At 42.6% G+C, this 8,225-nt stretch overlaps 1 pseudogene; it reads left to right on the top strand.

The window, feature by feature from the left end:
- The first annotated feature begins 3,480 nt into the window (after positions 1–3,480).
- Positions 3,481–4,384, top strand: LOC136524584 (ribonuclease MRP protein subunit POP4-like; annotated as a pseudogene).
- Positions 4,385–8,225: the final 3,841 nt, after the last annotated feature.

Raw genomic sequence — 8,225 nt, 5'->3', positions numbered from 1 at the left:
TGAAAGTAGTGAATGTGACCTTATGAGAAAATAAATGTTTAAGCATCAGATATGTAGGATTCCACCTTACCTCCATGTCTAGCTGAAATTTTCTAGGCCTAACACCAGTAATGCAGTAACTTTTATATGCAGTAATTCTCTGGTTAGATGAGTTTAAAATGATATTGTAGTTTTAAATGTTTCAATCAAAGGCTTAAGAGCCTCAAGGGCCTCCTTAACAATCAGATTGATAATATGACATGCACAATGCTGATGCAAGAACATTGAATTAACTGCAGTAAGGGATGATACATTGTCTAATTGTGATTCAACGGGATCATCTACAACCTCAATACCAAGATATTTAGACAACACAGGTCTAAGTTTACGCATGGCAGAAACATTAGATGATGCATCGTCTAAAGTAATAGCAAACACCTTTTTAGTCAAACCATAATCAGTAAGCACAGATACAACAGGGTCAGCAATGTTTTGTCCATTGTGGGACACATCAATAAGCACAAGACCAAGCACCCTCTTCTCTAGATGCCAATCAGAGTTTATGTAATGATCAACAACACTAAGGTAGTCCTCTTTGGCATTACCAGACCAAATATCAGAGGTCAATCACATACAATTAATAGTAGAAGAACTAAGATTCTCAACAAGCTTAGCCTTGCAACTAGTGAAAAATTTAACCATGTCTCTAGTGGTGGTTTGCCTAGAGACATGAACATATTTAGGATTATGAGCAGTTATAATGTACTCTTCAAATGCATCAGTTTCACCCATACTGATAGGAACATCTAGCCTAGCAAGCAATCGAACAAGTTCAGTACATGCAACCATAGGACAGTACTCCCAATTATGCATACTACCATCAGGATTAAAAGAGATATGAGACTGAGACATGCGATTTTTTTCACGCCACCTAGGGCATTTGTCCCTATGCCGGATGAGGTGACCAGTGCCACCACTAGACAGAGCAGAATTTTGCTTAGAGCAATGGATGCACTTAGTGGCATACCTGACCTTCTTTCCATTGACTTTTTTAAGAGCTTCTTAAAATCCAGCCACACTACCAAGGTGGAGGGACGAGAGCGCTTGGCGTTGTTCTTGTCCTCTTCACCTTCCTCGTTGTTTGCTGCCCTGCCTTCTTGGCCATCGCCGACATCAATGGGAGCTTGAGTGCTACGGTCGAACAACTCCTTGACATCCTCGCACAGGTCATCCTCATCATCATCTCCGGCCAACCCGCACAACCGCCTCTCTTCGTTGGCGCTGACCTCAACTATTTCATCGTCGGAGCTGAGCATCATCACTTGTCGGTGCCTCGGTTCCTCAATAGCTACAAAAAAGAAGCATCAATATAGATCTAGGGATAGGGTTAGCAAGGATTAGCAAGTTAGGGTTAGGGTTAGGGTTAGGCTTACCTTCATAGCTGGAGCACCAGAATCACCGACGACATTGACAAAACATGGATCCATCGCTCTGGCTCCTCAATGGATTCAAATCCAGAGCACCAGAGCAGCCGGCATCCGGTGAGGTCAACGGAGACGAAGAGGAGGATGACAAGGAGAGGTCGAGGCAACATCAACGATGTGAGATCAAGAATAGGGGTACTATGTCGTACCATGTGCCAGTGCCGACCACCGGTGGCTCAAGAGGCCACTAGAGGGGAGAAGAAGAGAGGAGGTTGGAGGCAAGAGAGGAGAGTCACCGTCGCAGCGGAGAGAGCCAGAGAGGATAGCAAAACAGGAGAGAGAGAGAGAGCGGCGCTCAAAATGAATTAGGGTTTAGGTGGGATATGGGGCGATGGGGGCGAGGTGGTTTATATACCTCTTCCCCTCCAACGGGCAGATCCAATGATCGAGAGGAGTGGGGGAGGCAGATCAACGGCTCTGAGCTGTGCCGGCCTATTAACCATGCCATGCCTGGGCCGGTACTATGGGCCAAAATGGCGGCCTAGGCACGACACTACAGCCGAGCCATGTCAAGAACAGGCATGATGCTAACCGAGCCAGATCGAGCCTAGGCCGTGCTTTTCCATGCCGTGCCTGGGTCGGCCAATCGTGTTAGTGCCAAATGGAAAAATATAGTACCGATCTTGGGGCACCTCGGTGGTTCCTCAACCTCGAGCCAAGCGACGCCCATGCATACCCATCTGAGGTGCCTCGGCGGTTAGGACCATGAAGGCCGAGGGGAGACTCCTCCACGCCGCCGCACACCTTCAGCTTTCTCGGGGCTGGGGACAAGGACGAGGCAGCGGCGTTCTTCCAGTAGGGTGTGGTTCATCGCCATCTTCTTCTACTGCAGCAACAAGGGTGACATCGCCTAGTTTGCCGCCAACTCCGGCCTTGTCTGGGAAACCACCCCACGCTTCGCTCAGCGCGGGCACTTTCGGCCCGGCATGGTGCACTGTAGCCTTGGCCCCTTCGACATGGAACGACCCTCCTCTGGCTGGTGCATGCAACCCTGCCTCCCTCTGGCCCGATGCGACCTCGCCACCATCGGCCCGACGTGGCGTGGTGCAGCACTGCCGCCTCCAGCATGGCATGGTGCCTCCTCGGCGGCGCGCGACCCTCTTCATAATTGAACCCTGCTAGGTAAGACGACACCTAGATTCTATTTTATAATTATATGCTCCTTTTTTATGACCCCATGTTATTGGTGTTCTTGAATAGTCATCTGAATCGTGTCCTTTTCTGTGCTGATTTCATGGGGTTGGATTGGATTGTGGCGGCGCAGTCAGTATCTGGAGGAGTTGTTGCAGAACAATGACTACTGATGAGGTAAAATAGTGAAATCTTGTGCCCTAGCTTATTCGAATGGCAAGGCATTTCTTTTCCTTCATATTAAATTTAAATTCATTGGTATGGCAGTTTGTCTCTCCGTTGAAATATTCTCATATATACTCAGAAAAGCTTGTCCACCTTCCTTACTGTTACTTCATGAATGATTATAAACAGGTATGTATTGAATCATACCATATTTATCAGGGAAAAGTTACATTGAAAATGCCTCATAAGATAAAGTAATGCTCGAGTACCAAACTGTTATGCTGCATATGAAATAGCTAAGTTGAATAAGATTTGCTTTAATTCTGCTTAATATTCATAATGTCAATTCTTGATTGCTTTGATGTAGAAAAATCAAGAAGCTCCTGATCTAGTTTGCCCACACAAACGAGCTGACTATGGCCTTCTAGAGGACATATTTATTTGCTCCCAATTCACGCCAGGCTGTTGAATAAAGGTGAGAGATAATTCATCTTTATTTGTAGCAGTTTTGCTCAGATTCATTAGTTCATAAGCTCTGGTCCTACGAGCTCTTGTCTGATAAAAGAGCAGTCTTTTCATTCATTTGTTCGTAAAAGGCACATTGGTTTAATGAGGCATGACTCTCGTGCAGCTTCAAAAATTTTGGGATGTTGCCATGTTAAGGTATTACCTTTTTTGTTTCTGTTGTTTCAGTATCTAGTATTGGCTTCCTAAAGGATCAATGTCAACTATCTCTTATTAGAAGAAATGCACGTTGGAAGCCCTTCAGCAACAATACACTGCTGCAAAAGCTAAGAAATTACAAGATTAACAGGTTAATAGTCAAAAGAAGAGCAACTTCAATACCCCTAACTCTAGATTTGATGCACCAAGGAAAGGCAAAGGTCCAGAAATTACTCCTCGTCAAACATATTCCTAGCCTTCTCCTCATAAAAGTTTTGTTTTCTTTATTTTCTTTTTTATGCAACCAGCCAAGGTTTTGTTTATCAGCATTTTCCATCATGCTGCTGCTTTTTAGTGTAGCATTTTCCATCATCCTGCTGCTTTTTAGGTGTAGCATTTTCCAGTTCTCATTGTCAACAAAAGCCTTCCTCGTCCTCAGGTAACCTCCCTACCTCTCTCTCTCTATGTGTGCACATGTATCAAGTGTATGGCTGTGTAACTATGTAACAAATACTTTGAACTTTGTAGGTCAAGAAAACAAACCTGTGTATGCTGAACTTTCTTGTGCCTTTCATGACAATTTGTCCAAAGATGGTGTCTCGGTAAATATTCCTCTCATATGGGTTCTCGATATAAAATTTATTGTTCTATGTTATTTTACAACCTCTGATATTCACTGTGGCAAACTTTGGTTTAGGATTTGGATGGCATAGAGTTTGTTCATAGTGTTATATATGACATAATTCAGAAAGGTGGAGATGCTGGGAAAACTACAATGGGAGCCAAAAAGTTAAAGCTGGAAAAAGGGACCCTTTTGGATAATTATGTTCGGAGGGGTCCTAGATTAGTGGACGCCCAAGCAAGATCTTTGCTGATTTATCCAAAGCGATCAAAAAGGCACATGTCTCTGAAAAAATATAAGAAATGTGGTTCATTTGATAGATGGTACATTCCACAAGTAAGTTTTGTTCTGGTTTCCCATAGATTGATAGCTCACCACCAAAAAATTGACCTTTTTTGGTTTCTTTAGTTTACACGAATGTAAATAAAACAGAGTTCCTTAATGATTGAACTATAGTTTATATCCTTGCTCAAATCTCCATATAATACCCTTAATACCTTTGGAGGTCTAATATACGTTAAAAGAAACCTTTGGAGTCTACACAAACACCCGACAGGTACGACCTAGCTAAATATTTTTGCATAAGAGAAGAAAGTATTAGAATACAACCCACATAAACACACAACCAAACATATACTGAATTGATTCTGTTTAGAATGCTATAGTGATAGGTTGATTGTATAACATGATGGATTTATTACCACAGACGAATACAAACCTAAATGTTGGAGAAAATAGAGAAGAGGAATTGACAAGGATAGAAGAAAAGAGGTTGATGCGATCCTAATTTATTTCTGGTGGAACTTATGGAAAGAACGGGATCGAAGAACATTTCAACAAAAGGAGCTACAACCCCCATTGAAGTGGCCTACCAAATCAGGGAAGATGTTCAGCGGTAGAGCATAGCGTTTAGAATTGATCAAAATGGATGAGGAAGAGGTGCAGAATTGGTGCTTTTCAACGCCTCGACGACACTCAGTTTTTCACAATCTTCTGTTCTTAGTAAAGCTCTATTCAAGTTAGGTCGTCCAGATAGTTCTTTTGGTGTTTGCTTTTTCCAGGTTTCCTCTATCCCCTCTTGTGTTTTTAGGTTTTAGATTGGCCATGAATGCTTGGGGTCAATGCTTGAGATTTTCCCTAGACCATGCAGAAGGATCGATCTTCGTTTAGATTCCAAAAAGAATACTGCAAGCCCCTTAACCATGGTGATTTTATTTCTAATTTCAAATATTCATATATATATATATATATATATATATCCTAATTTCCCTTTTTAAATTGTTTTCTATTCCTATTGTATTCGGTGTGTGCCACTTTTACCTGATTTTTGCTGGTTGATTCACACTAGTAGAGAACAGACCTTTGATCCTCGGTCAAAATGGGCTCTAGTCCCAGTATTTTTTACGCCCGGGACTAGAGATACCTTTAGTCCCGGTTGGTGGCTCCAACCGGGACTAAAGGTCCCTCCCAACGGCTACTGCGCCAGACAGAGGTGGCAGGGACCTTTAGTCCCGGTTGGAGCCACCAACCAGGACTAAAGGTAGACTTTTACTCCCGGTTGGTGGCTCCAACCGGGACTAAAGGTCTCTGCCACCTCTGTCTGGCGCAGTAGCCGTTGGGAGGGACCTTTAGTCCCGGTTGGAGCCACCAACCGGGACTAAAGGTCCCCCCTTTATATCCCGGCCGTCTCCTTCCTCCCTGAGCCCGAGCTCAGCACATTTTGAAGCTCACTGCACTAGTGTTCTTGCTTCCTCCTTCTATTGTTCCTCCATCCATTCTTCGATTCCTCCGTCGATTCTTCAGTTGTAAAGGTTACCAATCTCATACTCTAATTTTTCACCATTGTCTTATCTCATTTTGTTCACTATATATATATATGGTTCTTTATTGTGGGTTTTTTTCATTTGTAAGCAATTTGAGCTCAAAATCACTTCAAGCTTGCGTATTTACATGAATGAAGGTTAAAGTAGCTATTAAAAACTAGTATTCACCGTTCATTTGTAGCATGCATAGCACACTTCATTGTTTAGAGATATAGAGAATTTTAGAGTTTTTTAATTTTATTTGTTTATAAAATGAGAAATTTATAGTGTATTAAAAAATGAGTATAGGGACTAGTGCCTCCGACTGGTATGACAGATGCAATGCAAGGCCGTGCAATAGAAAGCAAATCCGTTCTCTTTTGACGATATGCCCGAACAGCCGGGCCTGACAGATTTGGTGGTTGAACGGGTTCGTCGGCCGTCGCCATCGATCGACCATAGTATTTTATTGTCCGGAGTCCGGTCCGGGGTGCAATGCAACGCAATGACAATTGATAATGCGTTGCTAGGTCAAAATATGGTCATTTCTATGGACTCCGCGACTAAACATTTTATTTTAACTTTTTATGAAATGAAAAACTTAGAAAATAGTTAGAAAATTATAGAAAATCTGTACTAGTTGAACTTGCGGACCGTGTTCAGCTTGGCGAGCATGTTCTCTGCCGAGCGGTAACAGACATCAAGGAGGAGCTTTGATTCTACGAAGGAGAGGGGCAACGGTTGTGGAAGACCGTGTTCCCTTCCTCGTAGAATCGGAGCTCTTCCTTGACCAAGTACGGTGCCATCCGGTGGAGAAATGCTCGCCGAGATGATCACGTAAGCAAGGTCAACTAGTACGGATGGTTATTTATTAAAACATGTTTTTGAGCTATAAATCCTGCTGGCCGTCTTCTTCCTCCCCGAGCCCGCCCGAGAGCTTAAGTTCAAAATAACTTATTGTGGTTTTTTTCATCATTGTCTTATCCCATTTTGTTCACTATATATATATATGGTTCTTTATTATGGTTTGTTTTCATTTGTAAGTAATTTGAGCTCAAAATCACTTCAAGCTTGCATATTTACATGAAGGAAGGTTAAAGTAGCTAGTTGAACTAGCGAACCGTGTTCATTTCGGCGAGCATGTTCTCTGCCGAGCAGTAACGGACGTCAAGGAGGAGCTTTGATTCTACGAGGGAGAGCGGCAACGGTCGTGGAAGACCGTGTTCCCTTCCTCATAGAATTGGAGCTCTTCCGTGGCCAAGTACGATGCCGTCCGGTGGAGAAATGCTCGCCGAGATGATCACGTAAGCAAGGTCAACTAGTACGGATGGTTATTTATTCACACGTCCCGATATTGTCACAGTAGTCTGTCAATCACCGTACCCAAACGTAGTATATATATATATAAATATAAACGATAATCGATTGTTATGTGTGTACACTCCCATTCTTCTGTTAATTTGCGGAAATATCATGTGAATTACTTACCTACCGCAGTAAAAGAGGAGAACACAATGACCATTAAAAATATCATTGTTTAGAGATATAGATAATTTTATAGTTTCTTAATTTTATTTGTTTATAAAATGAGAAATTTATAGTGTATTAAAAAATGAGTATAGAGAGTAGATGGCAACTGCTTCCGGATCCTCGGCCTCTCATGGGTTTCCAAAGCGACTTAGGCCGGGCCTCCCTCTCATTCCATGCGGCAAGTGTTGTGATGAGACGAAGATTGTGATGGAGTACCGAGTGAAGAAGGAGGGTCCAAACAAGGATCGTATCTTCTACAAGTGTTCGGATCGCAATATGGGTTATTTTATCGTATTTAATGATCATGGTTAGTTTATACCTATTTTTATGGTGGCTGTGATTAAAGTTCTAATTTTTTGTTTTAATTTCAGTGGGATGGCAGTGGACGATGTTCAGGCTTCTACTGGGAGGAAGAGTATGTTGAACTCATGCAAAAATATCTTGCACAACAGGCAGATACGGCAGCTAATGAGGCAGTGATCCAGCCAAAGAAGCCCAAAGATGTTGCACAATCGGGGGATCTGTCTGTTTTAGTTGAGATTGGTCGCGAAATCCTTGTGCTCCTGAAATGTATTTTAGCTTTAGTTCTTTTAGTGGTAGTTGGGATTGTCTACATTATAGCGATGCTTTCATAAATTTGTACCTTTTGTGGTGGCATGCATGTTGTATAAATAATTAATTATGATCTAGGTTTTAATATGGTATTTATGTCATGTAATGCAGATGAGCCGGCATTGGATGTACAATGCTGATCGCCGCTCCCAAGAGTTCATTGACGGCGTGCATTCTTTGTTACGTGCGGCCGAGGCAAACAAACGCGACGGTTTCATATGCTGCCCATGTGCCATA

The sequence above is a fragment of the Miscanthus floridulus genome, chromosome 18, assembly GCF_019320115.1.
Source record: "Miscanthus floridulus cultivar M001 chromosome 18, ASM1932011v1, whole genome shotgun sequence".
NCBI lineage: Eukaryota > Viridiplantae > Streptophyta > Magnoliopsida > Poales > Poaceae > Miscanthus > Miscanthus floridulus.
The sequence above is the reverse complement of the archived record's forward strand: the minus strand, read 5'-3'. Positions and strand labels throughout refer to the sequence as shown.